This window comes from Ambystoma mexicanum, chromosome 11 (genome assembly GCF_040938575.1).
Source record: "Ambystoma mexicanum isolate Mex_15411 chromosome 11, UKY_AmexF1_1, whole genome shotgun sequence".
NCBI lineage: Eukaryota > Metazoa > Chordata > Amphibia > Caudata > Ambystomatidae > Ambystoma > Ambystoma mexicanum.
The window spans coordinates 1482919361-1482942475 of record NC_090934.1 but is presented as its reverse complement, the minus strand read 5'-3'; positions in this window follow the sequence as shown (position 1 = coordinate 1482942475).

Genomic DNA, 23115 nt, shown 5'->3' with positions numbered 1-23115 from the left:
CAGAGAGTAAGAGAGCTGCAACAGAGAAAGCGCTGATACAATCAGGTGTAAAGTCAGTAGCAGAGAGTAAGAGAGCTGCAACAGAGAAAGCGCTGATACAATCGGGTGGCAAGTCAGTAGCAGAGAGTCAGAGAGCTGCAACAGAGAAAGCACTGATACAATCAGGTGTCAAGTCAGTAGCAGAAAGTAAGAGAGCTGCAACAGAGAGAGCGCTGATACAATCAGGTGGCAAGTCAGTAGCAGAGAGTCAGAGAGCTGCAACAGAGAAAGCGCTGATACAATCAGGTGTCAAGTCAGTAGCAGAGAGTAAGAGAGCTGCAACAGAGAAAGCGCTGATACAATCAGGTGTCAAGTCAGTAGCAGAGAGTAAGAGAGCTGCAACAGAGAAAGCGCTGATACAATCAGGTGTCAAGTCAGTAGCAGAGAGTAAGAGAGCTGCAACAGAGAAAGCGCTGATACAATCAGGTGGCAAGTCAGTAGCAGAGAGTAAGAGAGCTGCAACAGAGAAAGCGCTGATACAATCAGGTGTCAAGTCAGTAGCAGAGAGTAAGAGAGCTGCAACAGAGAAAGCGCTGATACAATCAGGTGTCAAGTCAGTAGCAGAGAGCAAGAGAGCTGCAACAGAGAAAGCGCTGATACAATCAGGTGTCAAGTCAGTAGCAGAGAGTAAGAGAGCTGCAACAGAGAAAGCGCTGATACAATCAGGTGTCAAGTCATACAATCAGGTGTCAAGTCAGTAGCAGAGAGTAAGAGAGCTGCAACAAAGAAAGCGCTGATACAATCAGGTGTCAAGTCAGTAGCAGAGAGTAAGAGAGCTGCAACAGAGAAAGCGCTGATACAATCAGGTGTCAGGTCAGTAGCAGAGAGTAAGAGAGCTGCAACAGAGAAAGCGCTGATACAATCAGGTGTCAAGTCAGTAGCAGAGAGTAAGAGAGCTGCAACAGAGAAAGCGCTGATACAATCAGGTGTCAAATCAGTAGCAGAAAGTAAGAGAGCTGCAACAGAGAAAGCGCTGATACAATCAGGTGTCAAGTCAGTAGCAGAGAGTCAGAGAGCTGCAACAGAGAAAGCGCTGATACAATCAGATGTCAAGTCAGTAGCAGAGAGTAAGAGAGCTGCAACAGAGAAAGCGCTGATACAATCAGGTGGCAAGTCAGTAGCAGAGAGTAAGCGAGCTGCAACAGAGAAAGCGCTGATACAATCAGGTGTCAAGTCAGTAGCAGAGAGTAAGAGAGCTGCAACAGAGAAAGCGCTGATACAATCAGGTGTCAAATGAGTAGCAGAAAGTAAGAGAGCTGCAACAGAGAAAGCGCTGATACAATCAGGTGGCAAGTCAGTAGCAGAGAGTCAGAGAGCTGCAACAGAGAAAGCGCTGATACAATCAGGTGTAAAGTCAGTAGCAGAGAGTAAGAGAGCTGCAACAGAGAAAGTGCTGATACAATCAGGTGGCAAGTCAGTAGCAGAGAGTCAGAGAGCTGCAACAGAGAAAGTGCTGATACAATCAGGTGGCAAGTCAGTAGCAGAGAGTCAGAGAGCTGCAACAGAGAAAGTGCTGATACAATCAGGTGGCAAGTCAGTAGCAGAGAGTCAGAGAGCTGCAACAGAGAAAGTGCTGATACAATCAGGTGTAAAGTCAGTAGCAGAGAGTAAGAGAGCTGCAACAGAGAAAGTGCTGATACAATCAGGTGTCAAGTCAGTAGCAGAGAGTAAGAGAGCTGCAACAGAGAAAGTGCTGATACAATCAGGTGTCACGTCAGTAGCAGAGAGTAAGAGAGCTGCAACAGAGAAAGCGCTGATACAATCAGGTGGCAAGTCAGTAGCAGAGAGTAAGAGAGCTGCAACAGAGAAAGCGCTGATACAATCAGGTGACGAATCAGTTGCAGAAAGAGAGCTGCAACAGAGAAAGCGCTGATACAATCGGGTGGCAAGTCAGTAGCAGAGAGTCAGAGAGCTGCAACAGAGAAAGTGCTGATAGAATCAGGTGGCAAGTCAGTAGCAAAGAGTCAGAGAGCTGCAACAGAGAAAGCGCTGATACAATCAGGTGTCAAGTCAGTAGCAGAGAGTCAGAGAGCTGCAACAGAGAAAGTGCTGATAGAATCAGGTGGCAAGTCAGTAGCAAAGAGTCAGAGAGCTGCAACAGAGAAAGTGCTGATAGAATCAGGTGTCAAGTCAGTAGCAGAGAGTCAGAGAGCTGCAACAGAGAAAGTGCTGATACAATCAGGTGGCAAGTCAGTAGCAGAGAGTAAGAGAGCTGCAACAGAGAAAGCGCTGATACAATCAGGTGACAAATCAGTTGCAGAAAGAGAGCTGCAACAGAGAAAGCGTTGATACAATCAGGTATCAAGTCAGTAGCAGAGAGTCAGAGAGCTGCAACAGAGAAAGTGCTGATACAATCAGGTGGCAAGTCAGTAGCAGAGAGTCAGAGAGCTGCAACAGAGAAAGTGCTGATACAATCAGGTGTAAAGTCAGTAGCAGAGAGTAAGAGAGCTGCAACAGAGAAAGTGCTGATACAATCAGGTGGCAAGTCAGTAGCAGAGAGTCAGAGAGCTGCAACAGAGAAAGTGCTGATACAATCAGGTGGCAAGTCAGTAGCAGAGAGTCAGAGAGCTGCAACAGAGAAAGCACTGATACAATCAGGTGTCAAGTCAGTAGCAGAAAGTAAGAGAGCTGCAACAGAGAAAGCGCTGATACAATCAGGTGGCAAGTCAGTAGCAGAGAGTCAGAGAGCTGCAACAGAGAAAGCGCTGATACAATCAGGTGTCAAGTCAGTAGCAGAGAGTAAGAGAGCTGCAACAGAGAAAGCGCTGATACAATCAGGTGTCAAGTCAGTAGCAGAGAGTAAGAGAGCTGCAACAGAGAAAGCGCTGATACAATCAGGTGTCAAGTCAGTAGCAGAGAGTCAGAGAGCTGCAACAGAGAAAGCGCTGATACAATCAGGTGTCAAGTCAGTAGCAGAGAGTCAGAGAGCTGCAACAGAGAAAGCGCTGATACAATCAGGTGGCAAGTCAGTAGCAGAGAGTAAGAGAGCTGCAACAGAGAAAGCGCTGATACAATCAGGTGGCAAGTCAGTAGCAGAGAGTCAGAGAGCTGCAACAGAGAAAGCGCTGATACAACCAGGTGTCAAGTCAGTAGCAGAGAGTAAGAGAGCTGCAACAGAGAAAGCGCTGATACAATCAGGTGGCAAGTCAGTAGCAGAGAGTCAGAGAGCTGCAACAGAGAAAGCGCTGATACAATCAGGTGGCAAGTCAGTAGCAGAGAGTCAGAGAGCTGCAACAGAGAAAGTGCTGATACAATCAGGTGGCAAGTCAGTAGCAGAGAGTCAGAGAGCTGCAACAGAGAAAGTGCTGATACAATCAGGTGTCACGTCAGTAGCAGAGAGTAAGAGAGCTCCAACAGAGAAAGTGCTGATACAATCAGGTGTAAAGTCAGTAGCAGAGGGTAAGAGAGCTGCAACAGAGAAAGTGCTGATACAATCAGATGTCAAGTCAGTAGCAGAGAGTAAGAGAGCTGCAACAGAGAAAGTGCTGATACAATCAGGTGTCACGTCAGTAGCAGAGAGTAAGAGAGCTGCAACAGAGAAAGCGCTGATACAATCGGGTGGCAAGTCAGTAGCAGAGAGTCAGAGAGCTGCAACAGAGAAAGCGCTGATACAATCGGGTGGCAAGTCAGTAGCAGAGAGTCAGAGAGCTGCAACAGAGAAAGCGCTGATACAATCGGGTGTCAAGTCAGTAGCACAGAGTCAGAGAGCTGCAACAGAGAAAGCGCTGATACAATCGAGTGGCAAGTCAGTAGCAGAGAGTCAGAGAGCTGCAACAGAGAAAGCGCTGATACAATCGGGTGGCAAGTCAGTAGCAGAGAGTAAGAGAGCTGCAACAGAGAAAGCGCTGATACAATCGGGTGGCAAGTCAGTAGCAGAGAGTAAGAGAGCTGCAACAGAGAAAGTGCTGATACAATCAGGTGTCAAGTCAGTAGCAGAGAGTAAGAGAGCTGCAACAGAGAAAGTGCTGATACAATCGGGTGGCAAGTCAGTAGCAGAAAGTAAGAGAGCTGCAACAGAGAAAGTGCTGATACAATCAGGTGGCAAGTCAGTAGCAGAGAGTAAGAGAGCTGCAACAGAGAAAGTGCTGATACAATCAGGTGTCACGTCAGTAGCAGAGAGCAAGAGAGCTGCAACAGAGAAAGCGCTGATACAATCAGGTGGCAAGTCAGTAGCAGAGAGTAAGAGAGCTGCAACAGAGAAAGCGCTGATACAATAAGGTGTCAAGTCAGTAGCAGAGAGTAAGAGAGCTGCAACAGAGAAAGCGCTGATACAATCAGGTGGCAAGTCAGTAGCAGAGAGTAAGAGAGCTGCAACAGAGAAAGCGCTGATACAATCAGGTGTCAAGTCAGTAGCAGAAAGTAAGAGAGCTGCAACAGAGAAAGCGCTGATACAATCAGGTGGCAAGTCAGTAGCAGAGAGTCAGAGAGCTGCAACAGAGAAAGCGCTGATACAATCAGGTGTCAAGTCAGTAGCAGAGAGTAAGAGAGCTGCAACAGAGAAAGCGCTGATACAATCAGGTGTCAAGTCAGTAGCAGAGAGTAAGAGAGCTGCAACAGAGAAAGCGCTGATACAATCAGGTGTCAAGTCAGTAGCAGAGAGTAAGAGAGCTGCAACAGAGAAAGCGCTGATACAATCAGGTGTCAAGTCCGTAGCAGAGAGTAAGAGAGCTGCAACAGAGAAAGCGCTGATACAATCAGGTGTCAAGTCCGTAGCAGAGAGTAAGAGAGCTGCAACAGAGAAAGCGCTGATACAATCAGGTGTCAAGTCAGTAGCAGAGAGTAAGAGAGCTGCAACAGAGAAAGCGCTGATACAATCAGGTGTCAAGTCAGTAGCAGAGAGTAAGAGAGCTGCAACAGAGAAAGCGCTGATACAATCAGGTGTCAAGTCCGTAGCAGAGAGTAAGAGAGCTGCAACAGAGAAAGCGCTGATACAATCAGGTGTCAAGTCCGTAGCAGAGAGTAAGAGAGCTGCAACAGAGAAAGCGCTGATACAATCAGGTGTCAAGTCAGTAGCAGAGAGTAAGAGAGCTGCAACAGAGAAAGCGCTGATACAATCAGGTGTCACGTCAGTAGCAGAGAGTAAGAGAGCTGCAACAGAGAAAGCGCTGATACAATCGGGTGGCAAGTCAGTAGCAGAAAGTAAGAGAGCTGCAACAGAGAAAGTGCTGATACAATAAGGTGTCAAGTCAGTAGCAGAGAGTAAGAGAGCTGCAACAGAGAAAGAGAGTAAGAGAGCTGCAACAGAGAAAGCGCTGATACAATCAGGTGTCAAGTCAGTAGCAGAGAGTAAGAGAGCTGCAACAGAGAAAGCGCTGATACAATCAGGTGGCAAGTCAGTAGCGGAGAGTAAGAGAGCTGCAACAGAGAAAGCGCTGATACAATCAGGTGTCAAATCAGTAGCAGAAAGTAAGAGAGCTGCAACAGAGAAAGCACTGATACAATCAGGTGGCAAGTCAGTAGCAGAGAGTAAGAGAGCTGCAACAGAGAAAGAGAGTAAGAGAGCTGCAACAGAGAAAGCGCTGATACAATCAGGTGTCAAGTCAGTAGCAGAGAGTAAGAGAGCTGCAACAGAGAAAGCGCTGATACAATCAGGTGGCAAGTCAGTAGCGGAGAGTAAGAGAGCTGCAACAGAGAAAGCGCTGATACAATCAGGTGTCAAATCAGTAGCAGAAAGTAAGAGAGCTGCAACAGAGAAAGCACTGATACAATCAGGTGGCAAGTCAGTAGCAGAGAGTAAGAGAGCTGCAACAGAGAAAGAGAGTAAGAGAGCTGCAACAGAGAAAGCGCTGATACAATCACCATGGCAAGTCAGTAGCAGAGAGTAAGAGAGCTGCAACAGAGAAAGAGAGTAAGAGAGCTGCAACAGAGAAAGCGCTGATACGATCAGGTGTCAAGTCAGTAGCAGAGAGTAAGAGAGCTGCAACAGAGAAAGAGAGTAAGAGAGCTGCAACAGAGAAAGTGCTGATACAATCAGGTGTCAAGTCAGTAGCAGAGAGTAAGAGAGCTGCAACAGAGAAAGCGCTGATACAATCAGGTGTCACGTCAGTAGCAGAGAGTAAGAGAGCTGCAACAGAGAAAGCGCTGATACAATCAGGTGTCAAGTCAGTAGCAGAAAGTAAGAGAGCTGCAACAGAGAAAGTGCTGATACAATCAGGTGGCAAGTCAGTAGCAGAGAGTCAGAGAGCTGCAACAGAGAAAGCGCTGATACAATTAGGTGGCAAGTCAGTAGCAGAGAGTAACAGAGCTGCAACAGAGAAAGTGCTGATACAATCAGATGTCAAGTCAGTAGCAGAGAGTCAGAGAGCTGCAACAGAGAAAGCGCTGATACAATCAGGTGGCAATTCAGTAGCAGAGAGTCAGAGAGCTGCAACAAAGAAAGCGCTGATACAATCAGGTGTCAAATCAGTAGCAGAAAGTAAGAGAGCTGCAACAGAGAAAGCGCTGATACAATCAGGTGTCAAGTCAGTAGCAGAGAGTAAGAGAGCTGCAACAGAGAAAGCGCTGATACAATCAGGTGTCAAGTCAGTAGCAGAGAGTAAGAGAGCTGCAACAGAGAAAGCGCTGATACAATCAGGTGGCAAGTCAGTAGCAGAGAGTAAGAGAGCTGCAACAGAGAAAGCGCTGATACAATCAGGTGTCAAGTCAGTAGCAGAGAGTAAGAGAGCTGCAACAGAGAAAGCGCTGATACAATCAGGTGGCAAGTCAGTAGCAGAGAGTAAGAGAGCTGCAACAGAGAAAGCGCTGATACAATCAGGTGTCAAGTCAGTAGCAGAAAGTAAGAGAGCTGCAACAGAGAAAGCGCTGATACAATCAGGTGGCAAGTCAGTAGCAGAGAGTCAGAGAGCTGCAACAGAGAAAGCGCTGATACAATCAGGTGTCAAGTCAGTAGCAGAGAGTAAGAGAGCTGCAACAGAGAAAGCGCTGATACAATCAGGTGTCAAGTCAGTAGCAGAGAGTAAGAGAGCTGCAACAGAGAAAGCGCTGATACAATCAGGTGTCAAGTCAGTAGCAGAGAGTAAGAGAGCTGCAACAGAGAAAGCGCTGATACAATCAGGTGTCAAGTCAGTAGCAGAGAGTAAGAGAGCTGCAACAGAGAAAGCGCTGATACAATCAGGTGGCAAGTCAGTAGCAGAGAGCAAGAGAGCTGCAACAGAGAAAGCGCAGATACAATCAGGTGGCAAGTCAGTAGCAGAGAGTCAGAGAGCTGCAACAGAGAAAGCGCTGATACAATCAGGTGTCAAGTCAGTAGCAGAGAGCAAGAGAGCTGCAACAGAGAAAGCGCTGATACAATCAGGTGTCAAGTCAGTAGCAGAGAGTAAGAGAGCTGCAACAGAGAAAGCGCTGATACAATCAGGTGGCAAGTCAGTAGCAGTGAGTCAGAGAGCTGCAACAAAGAAAGCGCTGATACAATCAGGTAACAAATCAGTAGCAGAAAGTAAGAGAGCTGCAACAGAGAAAGCGCTGATAGAATCAGGTGGCAAGTCAGTAGCAGAAAGTAAGAGAGCTGCAACAGAGAAAGCGCTGATACAATCAGGTGTCAAGTCAGTAGCAGAGAGCAAGAGAGCTGCAACAGAAAAAGCACAGATACAATCAGGTGGCAAGTCAGTAGCAGAGAGTCAGAGAGCTGCAACAGAGAAAGCGCTGATACAATCAGGTGACAAATCAGTAGCAGAAAGTAAGAGAGCTGCAACAGAGAAAGCGCTGATACAATCAGGTGTCAAGTCAGTAGCAGAGAGTCAGAGAGCTGCAACAGAGAAAGCGCTGATACAATCAGGTGACAAATCAGTAGCAGAAAGTAAGAGAGCTGCAACAGAGAAAGCGCTGATACAATCAGGTGGCAAGTCAGTAGCAGAGAGTCAGAGAGCTGCAACAGAGAAAGCGCTGATACAATCAGGTGGCAAGTCAGTAGCAGAGAGTAAGAGAGCTGCAACAGAGAAAGCGCTGATACAATCGGGTGTCAAGTCAGTAGCAGAGAGTAAGAGAGCTGCAACAGAGAAAGCGCTGATACAATCGGGTGGCAAGTCAGTAGCAGAGAGTCAGAGAGCTGCAACAGAGAAAGCGCTGATACAATCGGGTGGCAAGTCAGTAGCAGAGAGTCAGAGAGCTGCAACAGAGAAAGCGCTGATACAATCAGGTGTCAAGTCAGTAGCAGAAAGTAAGAGAGCTGCAACAGAGAAAGCGCTGATACAATCAGGTGTCAAGTCAGTAGCAGAGAGTCAGAGAGCTGCAACAGAGAAAGTGCTGATACAATTAGGTGACAAATCAGTAGCAGAAAGTAAGAGAGCTGCAACAGAGAAAGTGCTGATACAATCAGGTGGCAAGTCAGTAGCAGAAAGAGAGCTGCAACAGAGAATGTGCTGATAGAATCAGGTGGCAAGTCAGTAGCAGAGAGTAAGAGAGCTGCAACAGAGAAAGCGCTGATACAATCAGGTGTAAAGTCAGTAGCAGAGAGTAAGAGAGCTGCAACAGAGAAAGCGCTGATACAATCAGGTGTCAAGTCAGTAGCAGAGAGTAAGAGAGCTGCAACAGAGAAAGCGCTGATACAATCGGGTGGCAAGTCAGTAGCAGAGAGTCAGAGAGCTGCAACAGAGAAAGCACTGATACAATCAGGTGTCAAGTCAGTAGCAGAAAGTAAGAGAGCTGCAACAGAGAGAGCGCTGATACAATCAGGTGGCAAGTCAGTAGCAGAGAGTCAGAGAGCTGCAACAGAGAAAGCGCTGATACAATCAGGTGTCAAGTCAGTAGCAGAGAGTAAGAGAGCTGCAACAGAGAAAGCGCTGATACAATCAGGTGTCAAGTCAGTAGCAGAGAGTAAGAGAGCTGCAACAGAGAAAGCGCTGATACAATCAGGTGTCAAGTCAGTAGCAGAGAGTAAGAGAGCTGCAACAGAGAAAGCGCTGATACAATCAGGTGGCAAGTCAGTAGCAGAGAGTAAGAGAGCTGCAACAGAGAAAGCGCTGATACAATCAGGTGTCAAGTCAGTAGCAGAGAGTAAGAGAGCTGCAACAGAGAAAGCGCTGATACAATCAGGTGTCAAGTCAGTAGCAGAGAGCAAGAGAGCTGCAACAGAGAAAGCGCTGATACAATCAGGTGTCAAGTCAGTAGCAGAGAGTAAGAGAGCTGCAACAGAGAAAGCGCTGATACAATCAGGTGTCAAGTCATACAATCAGGTGTCAAGTCAGTAGCAGAGAGTAAGAGAGCTGCAACAAAGAAAGCGCTGATACAATCAGGTGTCAAGTCAGTAGCAGAGAGTAAGAGAGCTGCAACAGAGAAAGCGCTGATACAATCAGGTGTCAAGTCAGTAGCAGAGAGTAAGAGAGCTGCAACAGAGAAAGCGCTGATACAATCAGGTGTCAAGTCAGTAGCAGAGAGTAAGAGAGCTGCAACAGAGAAAGCGCTGATACAATCAGGTGTCAAATCAGTAGCAGAAAGTAAGAGAGCTGCAACAGAGAAAGCGCTGATACAATCAGGTGTCAAGTCAGTAGCAGAGAGTCAGAGAGCTGCAACAGAGAAAGCGCTGATACAATCAGATGTCAAGTCAGTAGCAGAGAGTAAGAGAGCTGCAACAGAGAAAGCGCTGATACAATCAGGTGGCAAGTCAGTAGCAGAGAGTAAGCGAGCTGCAACAGAGAAAGCGCTGATACAATCAGGTGTCAAGTCAGTAGCAGAGAGTAAGAGAGCTGCAACAGAGAAAGCGCTGATACAATCAGGTGTCAAATGAGTAGCAGAAAGTAAGAGAGCTGCAACAGAGAAAGCGCTGATACAATCAGGTGGCAAGTCAGTAGCAGAGAGTCAGAGAGCTGCAACAGAGAAAGCGCTGATACAATCAGGTGTAAAGTCAGTAGCAGAGAGTAAGAGAGCTGCAACAGAGAAAGTGCTGATACAATCAGGTGGCAAGTCAGTAGCAGAGAGTCAGAGAGCTGCAACAGAGAAAGTGCTGATACAATCAGGTGGCAAGTCAGTAGCAGAGAGTCAGAGAGCTGCAACAGAGAAAGTGCTGATACAATCAGGTGGCAAGTCAGTAGCAGAGAGTCAGAGAGCTGCAACAGAGAAAGTGCTGATACAATCAGGTGTAAAGTCAGTAGCAGAGAGTAAGAGAGCTGCAACAGAGAAAGTGCTGATACAATCAGGTGTCAAGTCAGTAGCAGAGAGTAAGAGAGCTGCAACAGAGAAAGTGCTGATACAATCAGGTGTCACGTCAGTAGCAGAGAGTAAGAGAGCTGCAACAGAGAAAGCGCTGATACAATCAGGTGGCAAGTCAGTAGCAGAGAGTAAGAGAGCTGCAACAGAGAAAGCGCTGATACAATCAGGTGACGAATCAGTTGCAGAAAGAGAGCTGCAACAGAGAAAGCGCTGATACAATCGGGTGGCAAGTCAGTAGCAGAGAGTCAGAGAGCTGCAACAGAGAAAGTGCTGATAGAATCAGGTGGCAAGTCAGTAGCAAAGAGTCAGAGAGCTGCAACAGAGAAAGCGCTGATACAATCAGGTGGCAAGTCAGTATCAGAGAGTAAGAGAGCTGCAACAGAGAAAGTGCTGATACAATCAGGTGTCAAGTCAGTAGCAGAGAGTCAGAGAGCTGCAACAGAGAAAGTGCTGATAGAATCAGGTGGCAAGTCAGTAGCAAAGAGTCAGAGAGCTGCAACAGAGAAAGTGCTGATAGAATCAGGTGTCAAGTCAGTAGCAGAGAGTCAGAGAGCTGCAACAGAGAAAGTGCTGATACAATCAGGTGGCAAGTCAGTAGCAGAGAGTAAGAGAGCTGCAACAGAGAAAGCGCTGATACAATCAGGTGACAAATCAGTTGCAGAAAGAGAGCTGCAACAGAGAAAGCGTTGATACAATCAGGTATCAAGTCAGTAGCAGAGAGTCAGAGAGCTGCAACAGAGAAAGTGCTGATACAATCAGGTGGCAAGTCAGTAGCAGAGAGTCAGAGAGCTGCAACAGAGAAAGTGCTGATACAATCAGGTGTAAAGTCAGTAGCAGAGAGTAAGAGAGCTGCAACAGAGAAAGTGCTGATACAATCAGGTGGCAAGTCAGTAGCAGAGAGTCAGAGAGCTGCAACAGAGAAAGTGCTGATACAATCAGGTGGCAAGTCAGTAGCAGAGAGTCAGAGAGCTGCAACAGAGAAAGCACTGATACAATCAGGTGTCAAGTCAGTAGCAGAAAGTAAGAGAGCTGCAACAGAGAAAGCGCTGATACAATCAGGTGGCAAGTCAGTAGCAGAGAGTCAGAGAGCTGCAACAGAGAAAGCGCTGATACAATCAGGTGTCAAGTCAGTAGCAGAGAGTAAGAGAGCTGCAACAGAGAAAGCGCTGATACAATCAGGTGTCAAGTCAGTAGCAGAGAGTAAGAGAGCTGCAACAGAGAAAGCGCTGATACAATCAGGTGTCAAGTCAGTAGCAGAGAGTCAGAGAGCTGCAACAGAGAAAGCGCTGATACAATCAGGTGTCAAGTCAGTAGCAGAGAGTCAGAGAGCTGCAACAGAGAAAGCGCTGATACAATCAGGTGGCAAGTCAGTAGCAGAGAGTAAGAGAGCTGCAACAGAGAAAGCGCTGATACAATCAGGTGGCAAGTCAGTAGCAGAGAGTCAGAGAGCTGCAACAGAGAAAGCGCTGATACAACCAGGTGTCAAGTCAGTAGCAGAGAGTAAGAGAGCTGCAACAGAGAAAGCGCTGATACAATCAGGTGGCAAGTCAGTAGCAGAGAGTCAGAGAGCTGCAACAGAGAAAGCGCTGATACAATCAGGTGGCAAGTCAGTAGCAGAGAGTCAGAGAGCTGCAACAGAGAAAGTGCTGATACAATCAGGTGGCAAGTCAGTAGCAGAGAGTCAGAGAGCTGCAACAGAGAAAGTGCTGATACAATCAGGTGTCACGTCAGTAGCAGAGAGTAAGAGAGCTCCAACAGAGAAAGTGCTGATACAATCAGGTGTAAAGTCAGTAGCAGAGGGTAAGAGAGCTGCAACAGAGAAAGTGCTGATACAATCAGATGTCAAGTCAGTAGCAGAGAGTAAGAGAGCTGCAACAGAGAAAGTGCTGATACAATCAGGTGTCACGTCAGTAGCAGAGAGTAAGAGAGCTGCAACAGAGAAAGCGCTGATACAATCGGGTGGCAAGTCAGTAGCAGAGAGTCAGAGAGCTGCAACAGAGAAAGCGCTGATACAATCGGGTGGCAAGTCAGTAGCAGAGAGTCAGAGAGCTGCAACAGAGAAAGCGCTGATACAATCGGGTGTCAAGTCAGTAGCACAGAGTCAGAGAGCTGCAACAGAGAAAGCGCTGATACAATCGAGTGGCAAGTCAGTAGCAGAGAGTCAGAGAGCTGCAACAGAGAAAGCGCTGATACAATCGGGTGGCAAGTCAGTAGCAGAGAGTAAGAGAGCTGCAACAGAGAAAGCGCTGATACAATCGGGTGGCAAGTCAGTAGCAGAGAGTAAGAGAGCTGCAACAGAGAAAGTGCTGATACAATCAGGTGTCAAGTCAGTAGCAGAGAGTAAGAGAGCTGCAACAGAGAAAGTGCTGATACAATCGGGTGGCAAGTCAGTAGCAGAAAGTAAGAGAGCTGCAACAGAGAAAGTGCTGATACAATCAGGTGGCAAGTCAGTAGCAGAGAGTAAGAGAGCTGCAACAGAGAAAGTGCTGATACAATCAGGTGTCACGTCAGTAGCAGAGAGCAAGAGAGCTGCAACAGAGAAAGCGCTGATACAATCAGGTGGCAAGTCAGTAGCAGAGAGTAAGAGAGCTGCAACAGAGAAAGCGCTGATACAATAAGGTGTCAAGTCAGTAGCAGAGAGTAAGAGAGCTGCAACAGAGAAAGCGCTGATACAATCAGGTGGCAAGTCAGTAGCAGAGAGTAAGAGAGCTGCAACAGAGAAAGCGCTGATACAATCAGGTGTCAAGTCAGTAGCAGAAAGTAAGAGAGCTGCAACAGAGAAAGCGCTGATACAATCAGGTGGCAAGTCAGTAGCAGAGAGTCAGAGAGCTGCAACAGAGAAAGCGCTGATACAATCAGGTGTCAAGTCAGTAGCAGAGAGTAAGAGAGCTGCAACAGAGAAAGCGCTGATACAATCAGGTGTCAAGTCAGTAGCAGAGAGTAAGAGAGCTGCAACAGAGAAAGCGCTGATACAATCAGGTGTCAAGTCAGTAGCAGAGAGTAAGAGAGCTGCAACAGAGAAAGCGCTGATACAATCAGGTGTCAAGTCCGTAGCAGAGAGTAAGAGAGCTGCAACAGAGAAAGCGCTGATACAATCAGGTGTCAAGTCCGTAGCAGAGAGTAAGAGAGCTGCAACAGAGAAAGCGCTGATACAATCAGGTGTCAAGTCAGTAGCAGAGAGTAAGAGAGCTGCAACAGAGAAAGCGCTGATACAATCAGGTGTCAAGTCAGTAGCAGAGAGTAAGAGAGCTGCAACAGAGAAAGCGCTGATACAATCAGGTGTCACGTCAGTAGCAGAGAGTAAGAGAGCTGCAACAGAGAAAGCGCTGATACAATCGGGTGGCAAGTCAGTAGCAGAAAGTAAGAGAGCTGCAACAGAGAAAGTGCTGATACAATAAGGTGTCAAGTCAGTAGCAGAGAGTAAGAGAGCTGCAACAGAGAAAGAGAGTAAGAGAGCTGCAACAGAGAAAGCGCTGATACAATCAGGTGTCAAGTCAGTAGCAGAGAGTAAGAGAGCTGCAACAGAGAAAGCGCTGATACAATCAGGTGGCAAGTCAGTAGCGGAGAGTAAGAGAGCTGCAACAGAGAAAGCGCTGATACAATCAGGTGTCAAATCAGTAGCAGAAAGTAAGAGAGCTGCAACAGAGAAAGCACTGATACAATCAGGTGGCAAGTCAGTAGCAGAGAGTAAGAGAGCTGCAACAGAGAAAGAGAGTAAGAGAGCTGCAACAGAGAAAGCGCTGATACAATCAGGTGTCAAGTCAGTAGCAGAGAGTAAGAGAGCTGCAACAGAGAAAGCGCTGATACAATCAGGTGGCAAGTCAGTAGCGGAGAGTAAGAGAGCTGCAACAGAGAAAGCGCTGATACAATCAGGTGTCAAATCAGTAGCAGAAAGTAAGAGAGCTGCAACAGAGAAAGCGCTGATACAATCAGGTGTCAAGTCAGTAGCAGAGAGTAAGAGAGCTGCAACAGAGAAAGCGCTGATACAATCAGGTGGCAAGTCAGTAGCGGAGAGTAAGAGAGCTGCAACAGAGAAAGCGCTGATACAATCAGGTGTCAAATCAGTAGCAGAAAGTAAGAGAGCTGCAACAGAGAAAGCACTGATACAATCAGGTGGCAAGTCAGTAGCAGAGAGTAAGAGAGCTGCAACAGAGAAAGAGAGTAAGAGAGCTGCAACAGAGAAAGCGCTGATACAATCAGGTGTCAAGTCAGTAGCAGAGAGTAAGAGAGCTGCAACAGAGAAAGCGCTGATACAATCAGGTGGCAAGTCAGTAGCGGAGAGTAAGAGAGCTGCAACAGAGAAAGCGCTGATACAATCAGGTGTCAAATCAGTAGCAGAAAGTAAGAGAGCTGCAACAGAGAAAGCACTGATACAATCAGGTGGCAAGTCAGTAGCAGAGAGTAAGAGAGCTGCAACAGAGAAAGAGAGTAAGAGAGCTGCAACAGAGAAAGCGCTGATACAATCACCATGGCAAGTCAGTAGCAGAGAGTAAGAGAGCTGCAACAGAGAAAGAGAGTAAGAGAGCTGCAACAGAGAAAGCGCTGATACGATCAGGTGTCAAGTCAGTAGCAGAGAGTAAGAGAGCTGCAACAGAGAAAGAGAGTAAGAGAGCTGCAACAGAGAAAGTGCTGATACAATCAGGTGTCAAGTCAGTAGCAGAGAGTAAGAGAGCTGCAACAGAGAAAGCGCTGATACAATCAGGTGTCACGTCAGTAGCAGAGAGTAAGAGAGCTGCAACAGAGAAAGCGCTGATACAATCAGGTGTCAAGTCAGTAGCAGAAAGTAAGAGAGCTGCAACAGAGAAAGTGCTGATACAATCAGGTAGCAAGTCAGTAGCAGAGAGTCAGAGAGCTGCAACAGAGAAAGCGCTGATACAATTAGGTGGCAAGTCAGTAGCAGAGAGTAACAGAGCTGCAACAGAGAAAGTGCTGATACAATCAGATGTCAAGTCAGTAGCAGAGAGTCAGAGAGCTGCAACAGAGAAAGCGCTGATACAATCAGGTGGCAATTCAGTAGCAGAGAGTCAGAGAGCTGCAACAAAGAAAGCGCTGATACAATCAGGTGTCAAATCAGTAGCAGAAAGTAATTGAGCTGCAACAGAGAAAGCGCTGATACAATCAGGTGTCAAGTCAGTAGCAGAGAGTAAGAGAGCTGCAACAGAGAAAGCGCTGATACAATCAGGTGTCAAGTCAGTAGCAGAGAGTAAGAGAGCTGCAACAGAGAAAGCGCTGATACAATCAGGTGGCAAGTCAGTAGCAGAGAGTAAGAGAGCTGCAACAGAGAAAGCGCTGATACAATCAGGTGTCAAGTCAGTAGCAGAGAGTAAGAGAGCTGCAACAGAGAAAGCGCTGATACAATCAGGTGGCAAGTCAGTAGCAGAGAGTAAGAGAGCTGCAACAGAGAAAGCGCTGATACAATCAGGTGTCAAGTCAGTAGCAGAACGTAAGAGAGCTGCAACAGAGAAAGCGCTGATACAATCAGGTGGCAAGTCAGTAGCAGAGAGTCAGAGAGCTGCAACAGAGAAAGCGCTGATACAATCAGGTGTCAAGTCAGTAGCAGAGAGTAAGAGAGCTGCAACAGAGAAAGCGCTGATACAATCAGGTGTCAAGTCAGTAGCAGAGAGTAAGAGAGCTGCAACAGAGAAAGCGCTGATACAATCAGGTGTCAAGTCAGTAGCAGAGAGTAAGAGAGCTGCAACAGAGAAAGCGCTGATACAATCAGGTGTCAAGTCAGTAGCAGAGAGTAAGAGAGCTGCAACAGAGAAAGCGCTGATACAATCAGGTGTCAAGTCAGTAGCAGAGAGTAAGAGAGCTGCAACAGAGAAAGCGCTGATACAATCAGGTGTCAAGTCAGTAGCAGAGAGTAAGAGAGCTGCAACAGAGAAAGCGCTGATACAATCAGGTGGCAAGTCAGTAGCAGAGAGCAAGAGAGCTGCAACAGAGAAAGCGCAGATACAATCAGGTGGCAAGTCAGTAGCAGAGAGTCAGAGAGCTGCAACAGAGAAAGCGCTGATACAATCAGGTGTCAAGTCAGTAGCAGAGAGTAAGAGAGCTGCAACAGAGAAAGCGCTGATACAATCAGGTGTCAAGTCAGTAGCAGAGAGTAAGAGAGCTGCAACAGAGAAAGCGCTGATACAATCAGGTGGCAAGTCAGTAGCAGTGAGTCAGAGAGCTGCAACAAAGAAAGCGCTGATACAATCAGGTAACAAATCAGTAGCAGAAAGTAAGAGAGCTGCAACAGAGAAAGCGCTGATAGAATCAGGTGGCAAGTCAGTAGCAGAAAGTAAGAGAGCTGCAACAGAGAAAGCGCTGATACAATCAGGTGTCAAGTCAGTAGCAGAGAGCAAGAGAGCTGCAACAGAAAAAGCACAGATACAATCAGGTGGCAAGTCAGTAGCAGAGAGTCAGAGAGCTGCAACAGAGAAAGCGCTGATACAATCAGGTGTCAAGTCAGTAGCAGAGAGTAAGAGAGCTGCAACAGAGAAAGCGCTGATACAATCAGGTGTCAAGTCAGTAGCAGAGAGTAAGAGAGCTGCAACAGAGAAAGCGCTGATACAATCAGGTGGCAAGTCAGTAGCAGTGAGACAGAGAGCTGCAACAAAGAAAGCGCTGATACAATCAGGTGACAAATCAGTAGCAGAAAGTAAGAGAGCTGCAACAGAGAAAGCGCTGATAGAATCAGGTGGCAAGTCAGTAGCAGAAAGTAAGAGAGCTGCAACAGAGAAAGCGCTGATACAATCAGGTGTCAAGTCAGTAGCAGAGAGTAAGAGAGCTGCAACAGAGAAAGCGCTGATACAATCAGGTGTCAAGTCAGTAGCAGAGAGTCAGAGCGCTGCAACATAGAAAGCGCTGATACAATCAGGTGACAAATCAGTTGCAGAAAGAGAGCTGCAACAGAGAAAGCGCTGATACAATCAGGTGGAAAATCAGTAGCAGAGAGTAAGAGAGCTGCAACAGAGAAAGCGCTGATACAATCAGGTGTCAAGTCAGTAGCAGAGAGTCAGAGAGCTGCAACAAAGAAAGCGCTGATACAATCAGGTGACAAATCAGTAGCAGAAAGTAAGAGAGCTGCAACAGAGAAAGCGCTGATACAATCAGGTGGCAAGTCAGTAGCAGAGAGTCAGAGAGCTGCAACAGAGAAAGCGCTGATACAATCAGGTGGCAAGTCAGTAGCAGAGAGTAAGAGAGCTGCAACAGAGAAAGCGCTGATACAATCAGGTGTCAAGTCAGTAGCAGAGAGTAAGAGAGCTGCAACAGAGAAAGCGCTGATACAATCGGGTGGCAAGTCAGTAGCAGAGAGTCAGAGAGCTGCAACAGAGAAAGCGCTGATACAATCGGGTGGCAAGTCAGTAGCAGAGAGTCAGAGAGCTGCAACAGAGAAAGCGCTGATACAATCAGGTGTCAAGTCAGTAGCAGAAAGTAAGAGAGCTGCAACAGAGAAAGCGCTGATACAATCAGGTGTCAAGTCAGTAGCAGAGAGTCAGAGAGCTGCAACAGAGAAAGTGCTGATACAATTAGGTGACAAATCAGTAGCAGAAAGTAAGAGAGCTGCAACAGAGAAAGTGCTGATACAATCAGGTGGCAAGTCAGTGGCAGAAAGAGAGCTGCAACAGAGAATGTGCTGATAGAATCAGGTGGCAAGTCAGTAGCAGAGAGTAAGAGAGCTGCAACAGAGAAAGCGCTGATACAATCAGGTGTAAAGTCAGTAGCAGAGAGTAAGAGAGCTGCAACAGAGAAAGCGCTGATGCAATCAGGTGTCAAGTCAGTAGCAGAGAGTAAGAGAGCTGCAACAGAGAAAGCGCTGATACAATCGGGTGGCAAGTCAGTAGCAGAGAGTCAGAGAGCTGCAACAGAGAAAGCACTGATACAATCAGGTGTCAAGTCAGTAGCAGAAAGTAAGAGAGCTGCAACAGAGAGAGCGCTGATACAATCAGGTGGCAAGTCAGTAGCAGAGAGTCAGAGAGCTGCAACAGAGAAAGCGCTGATACAATCAGGTGTCAAGTCAGTAGCAGAGAGTAAGAGAGCTGCAACAGAGAAAGCGCTGATACAATCATGTGTCAAGTCAGTAGCAGAGAGTAAGAGAGCTGCAACAGAGAAAGCGCTGATACAATTAGGTGTCAAGTCAGTAGCAGAGAGTAAGAGAGCTGCAACAGAGAAAGCGCTGATACAATCAGGTGTCAAGTCAGTAGCAGAGAGCAAGAGAGCTGCAACAGAGAAAGCGCTGATACAATCAGGTGTCAAGTCAGTAGCAGAGAGTAAGAGAGCTGCAACAGAGAAAGCGCTGATACAATCAGGTGTCAAGTCAGACAATCAGGTGTCAAGTCAGTAGCAGAGAGTAAGAGAGCTGCAACAAAGAAAGCGCTGATACAATCAGGTGTCAAGTCAGTAGCAGAGAGTAAGAGAGCTGCAACAGAGAAAGCGCTGATACAATCAGGTGTCAAGTCAGTAGCAGAGAGTAAGAGAGCTGCAACAGAGAAAGCGCTGATACAATCAGGTGTCAAATCAGTAGCAGAAAGTAAGAGAGCTGCAACAGAGAAAGCGCTGATACAATCAGGTGTCAAGTCAGTAGCAGAGAGTCAGAGAGCTGCAACAGAGAAAGCGCTGATACAATCAGATGTCAAGTCAGTAGCAGAGAGTAAGAGAGCTGCAACAGAGAAAGCGCTGATACAATCAGGTGGCAAGTCAGTAGCAGAGAGTAAGCGAGCTGCAACAGAGAAAGCGCTGATACAATCAGGTGTCAAGTCAGTAGCAGAGAGTAAGAGAGCTGCAACAGAGAAAGCGCTGATACAATCAGGTGTCAAATGAGTAGCAGAAAGTAAGAGAGCTGCAACAGAGAAAGCGCTGATACAATCAGGTGGCAAGTCAGTAGCAGAGAGTCAGAGAGCTGCAACAAAGAAAGCGCTGATACAATCAGGTGGCAAGTCAGTAGCAGAGAGTAAGAGAGCTGCAACAGAGAAAGCGCTGATACAATCAGGTGTCAAGTCAGTAGCAGAGAGTAAGAGAGCTGCAACAGAGAAAGCGCTGATACAATCAGGTGTCAAGTCAGTAGCAGAGAGTCAGAGAGCTGCAACAGAGAAAGCGCTGATACAATCAGGTGGCAAGTCAGTAGCAGAGAGTCAGAGAGCTGCAACAAAGAAAGCGCTGATACAATCAGGTGGCAAGTCAGTAGCAGAGAGTAAGAGAGCTGCAACAGAGAAAGCGCTGATACAATCAGGTGTCAAGTCAGTAGCAGAGAGTAAGAGAGCTGCAACAGAGAAAGCGCTGATACAATCAGGTGTCAAGTCAGTAGCAGAGAGTAAGAGAGCTGCAACAGAGAAAGAGCTGATACAATCAGGTGTCAAGTCAGTAGCAGAGAGTAAGAGAGCTGCAACAGAGAAAGCGCTGATACAATCAGGTGTCAAGTCAGTAGCAGAGAGTCAGAGAGCTGCAACAGAGAAAGCGCTGATACAATCGGGTGGCAAGTCAGTAGCAGAGAGTCAGAGAGCTGCAACAGAGAAAGCGCTGATACAATCGGGTGGCAAGTCAGTAGCAGAGAGTAAGAGAGCTGCAACAGAGAAAGCGCTGATACAATCAGGTGTCAAGTCAGTAGCAGAGAGCAAGAGAGCTGCAACAGAGAAAGCGCTGATACAATCAGGTGGCAAGTCAGTAGCAGAGAGTCAGAGAGCTGCAACAGAGAAAGCGCTGATACAATCAGGTGGCAAGTCAGTAGCAGAGAGTCAGAGAGCTGCAACAAAGAAAGCGCTGATACAATCAGGTGGCAAGTCAGTAGCAGAGAGTCAGAGAGCTGCAACAAAGAAAGCGCTGATACAATCAGGTGTCAAATCAGTAGCAGAAAGTAAGAGAGCTGCAACAGAGAAAGCGCTGATACAATCAGGTGACAAATCAGTTGCAGAAAGAGAGCTGCAACAGAGAAAGCGCTGATACAATCAGGTGTCAAGTCAGTAGCAGAGAGTCAGAGAGCTGCAACAAAGAAAGCGCTGATACAATCAGGTGACAAATCAGTAGCAGAAAGTAAGAGAGCTGCAACAGAGAAAGCGCTGATAGAATCAGGTGGCAAGTCAGTAGCAGAAAGTAAGAGAGCTGCAACAGAGAAAGCGCTGATACAATCAGGTGTCAAGTCAGTAGCAGAGAGTAAGAGAGCTGCAACAGAGAAAGCGCTGATACAATCAGGTGTCAAGTCAGTAGCAGAGAGTCAGAGAGCTGCAACAAAGAAAGCGCTGATACAATCAGGTGACAAATCAGTAGCAGAAAGTAAGAGAGCTGCAACAGAGAAAGCGCTGATAGAATCAGGTGGCAAGTCAGTAGCAGAAAGTAAGAGAGCTGCAACAGAGAAAGCGCTGATACAATCAGGTGTCAAGTCAGTAGCAGAGAGTAAGAGAGCTGCAACAGAGAAAGCGCTGATACAATCAGGTGTCAAGTCAGTAGCAGAGAGTAAGAGAGCTGCAACAGAGAAAGCGCTGATACAATCAGGTGTCAAGTGAGTAGCAGAGAGTAAGAGAGCTGCAACAGAGAAAGCGCTGATACAATCAGGTGTCAAGTCAGTAGCAGAGAGTAAGAGAGCTGCAACAGAGAAAGCGCTGATACAATCAGGTGTCAAGTCAGTAGCAGAGAGTAAGAGAGCTGCAACAGAGAAAGCGCTGATACAATCAGGTGTCAAGTCAGTAGCAGAGAGTAAGAGAGCTGCAACAAAGAAAGCGCTGATACAATCAGGTGACAAATCAGTTGCAGAAAGAGAGCTGCAACAGAGAAAGCGCTGATACAATCAGGTGTCAAGTCAGTAGCAGAGAGTAAGAGAGCTGCAACAGAGAAAGCGCTGATACAAACAGGTGTCAAGTCAGTAGCAGAGAGTAAGAGAGCTGCAACAGAGAAAGCGCTGATACAATCAGGTGTCAAGTCAGTAGCAGAGAGTAAGAGAGCTGCAACAGAGAAAGCGCTGATACAATCAGGTGTCAAGTCAGTAGCAGAGAGTAAGAGAGCTGCAACAGAGAAAGCGCTGATACAATCAGGTGTCAAGTCAGTAGCAGAGAGTAAGAGAGCTGCAACAAAGAAAGCGCTGATACAATCAGGTGACAAATCAGTTGCAGAAAGAGAGCTGCAACAGAGAAAACGCTGATACAATCAGGTGGCAAGTCAGTAGCAGTGAGTCAGAGAGCTGCAACAGAGAAAGCGCTGATACAATCAGGTGGCAAGTCAGTAGCAGAGAGTAAGAGAGCTGCAACAGAGAAAGCGCTGATACAATCAGGTGTCAAGTCAGTAGCAGAAAGTAAGAGAGCTGCAACAGAGAAAGCACTGATACAATCAGGTGGCAAGTCAGTAGCAGAGAGTAAGAGAGCTGCAACAGAGAAAGAGAGTAAGAGAGCTGCAACAGAGAAAGCGCTGATACAATCAGGTGGCAAGTCAGTAGCAGAGAGTAAGAGAGCTGCAACAGAGAAAGCACTGATACAATCAGGTGGCAAGTCAGTAGCAGAGAGTAAGAGAGCTGCAACAAAGAAAGCACTGATACAATCAGGTGTCAAATCAGTAGCAGAAAGTAAGAGAGCTGCAACAAAGAAAGCGCTGATACAATCAGGTGACAAATCAGTAGCAGAAAGTAAGAGAGCTGCAACAGAGAAAGCGCTGATAGAATCAGGTGGCAAGTCAGTAGCAGAGAGTAAGAGAGCTGCAACAGAGAAAGCGCTGATACAATCAGGTGGAAAATCAGTAGCAGAGAGTAAGAGAGCTGCAACAGAGAAAGCGCTGATACAATCAGGTGTCAAGTCAGTAGCAGAGAGTCAGAGAGCTGCAACAAAGAAAGCGCTGATACAATCAGGTGACAAATCAGTAGCAGAAAGTAAGAGAGCTGCAACAGAGAAAGCGCTGATACAATCAGGTGGCAAGTCAGTAGCAGAGAGTAAGAGAGCTGCAACAGAGAAAGCGCTGATACAATCAGGTGTCAAGTCAGTAGCAGAGAGTAAGAGAGCTGCAACAGAGAAAGCGCTGATACAATCGGGTGGCAAGTCAGTAGCAGAGAGTCAGAGAGCTGCAACAGAGAAAGCGCTGATACAATCGGGTGGCAAGTCAGTAGCAGAGAGTCAGAGAGCTGCAACAGAGAAAGCGCTGATACAATCGGGTGGCAAGTCAGTAGCAGAGAGTCAGAGAGCTGCAACAGAGAAAGCGCTGATACAATCAGGTGTCAAGTCAGTAGCAGAAAGTAAGAGAGCTGCAACAGAGAAAGCACTGAAACAATCAGGTGTCAAGTCAGTAGCAGAGAGTCAGAGAGCTGCAACAGAGAAAGTGCTGATACAATGAGGTGACAAATCAGTAGCAGAAAGTAAGAGAGCTGCAACAGAGAAAGTGCTGATACAATCAGGTGGCAAGTCAGTAGCAGAAAGAGAGCTGCAACAGAGAAAGTGCTGATAGAATCAGGTGGCAAGTCAGTAGCAGAGAGTAAGAGAGCTGCAACAGAGAAAGCGCTGATACAATCAGGTGGCAAGTCAGTAGCAGAGAGTAAGAGAGCTGCAACAGAGAAAGCGCTGATACAATCAGGTGTAAAGTCAGTAGCAGAGAGTAAGAGAGCTGCAACAGAGAAAGCGCTGATACAATCGGGTGTCAAGTCAGTAGCAGAGAGTAAGAGAGCTGCAACAGAGAAAGCGCTGATACAATCGGGTGGCAAGTCAGTAGCAGAGAGTCAGAGAGCTGCAACAGAGAAAGCACTGATACAATCAGGTGTCAAGTCAGTAGCAGAAAGTAAGAGAGCTGCAACAGAGAAAGTGCTGATAGAATCAGGTGGCAAGTCAGTAGCAGAGAGTCAGAGAGCTGCAACAGAGAAAGCGCTGATACAATCAGGTGGCAAGTCAGTAGCAGAGAGTCAGAGAGCTGCAACAGAGAAAGTGCTGATACAATCAGGTGTCAAGTCAGTAGCAGAGAGTAAGAGAGCTGCAACAGAGAAAGCGC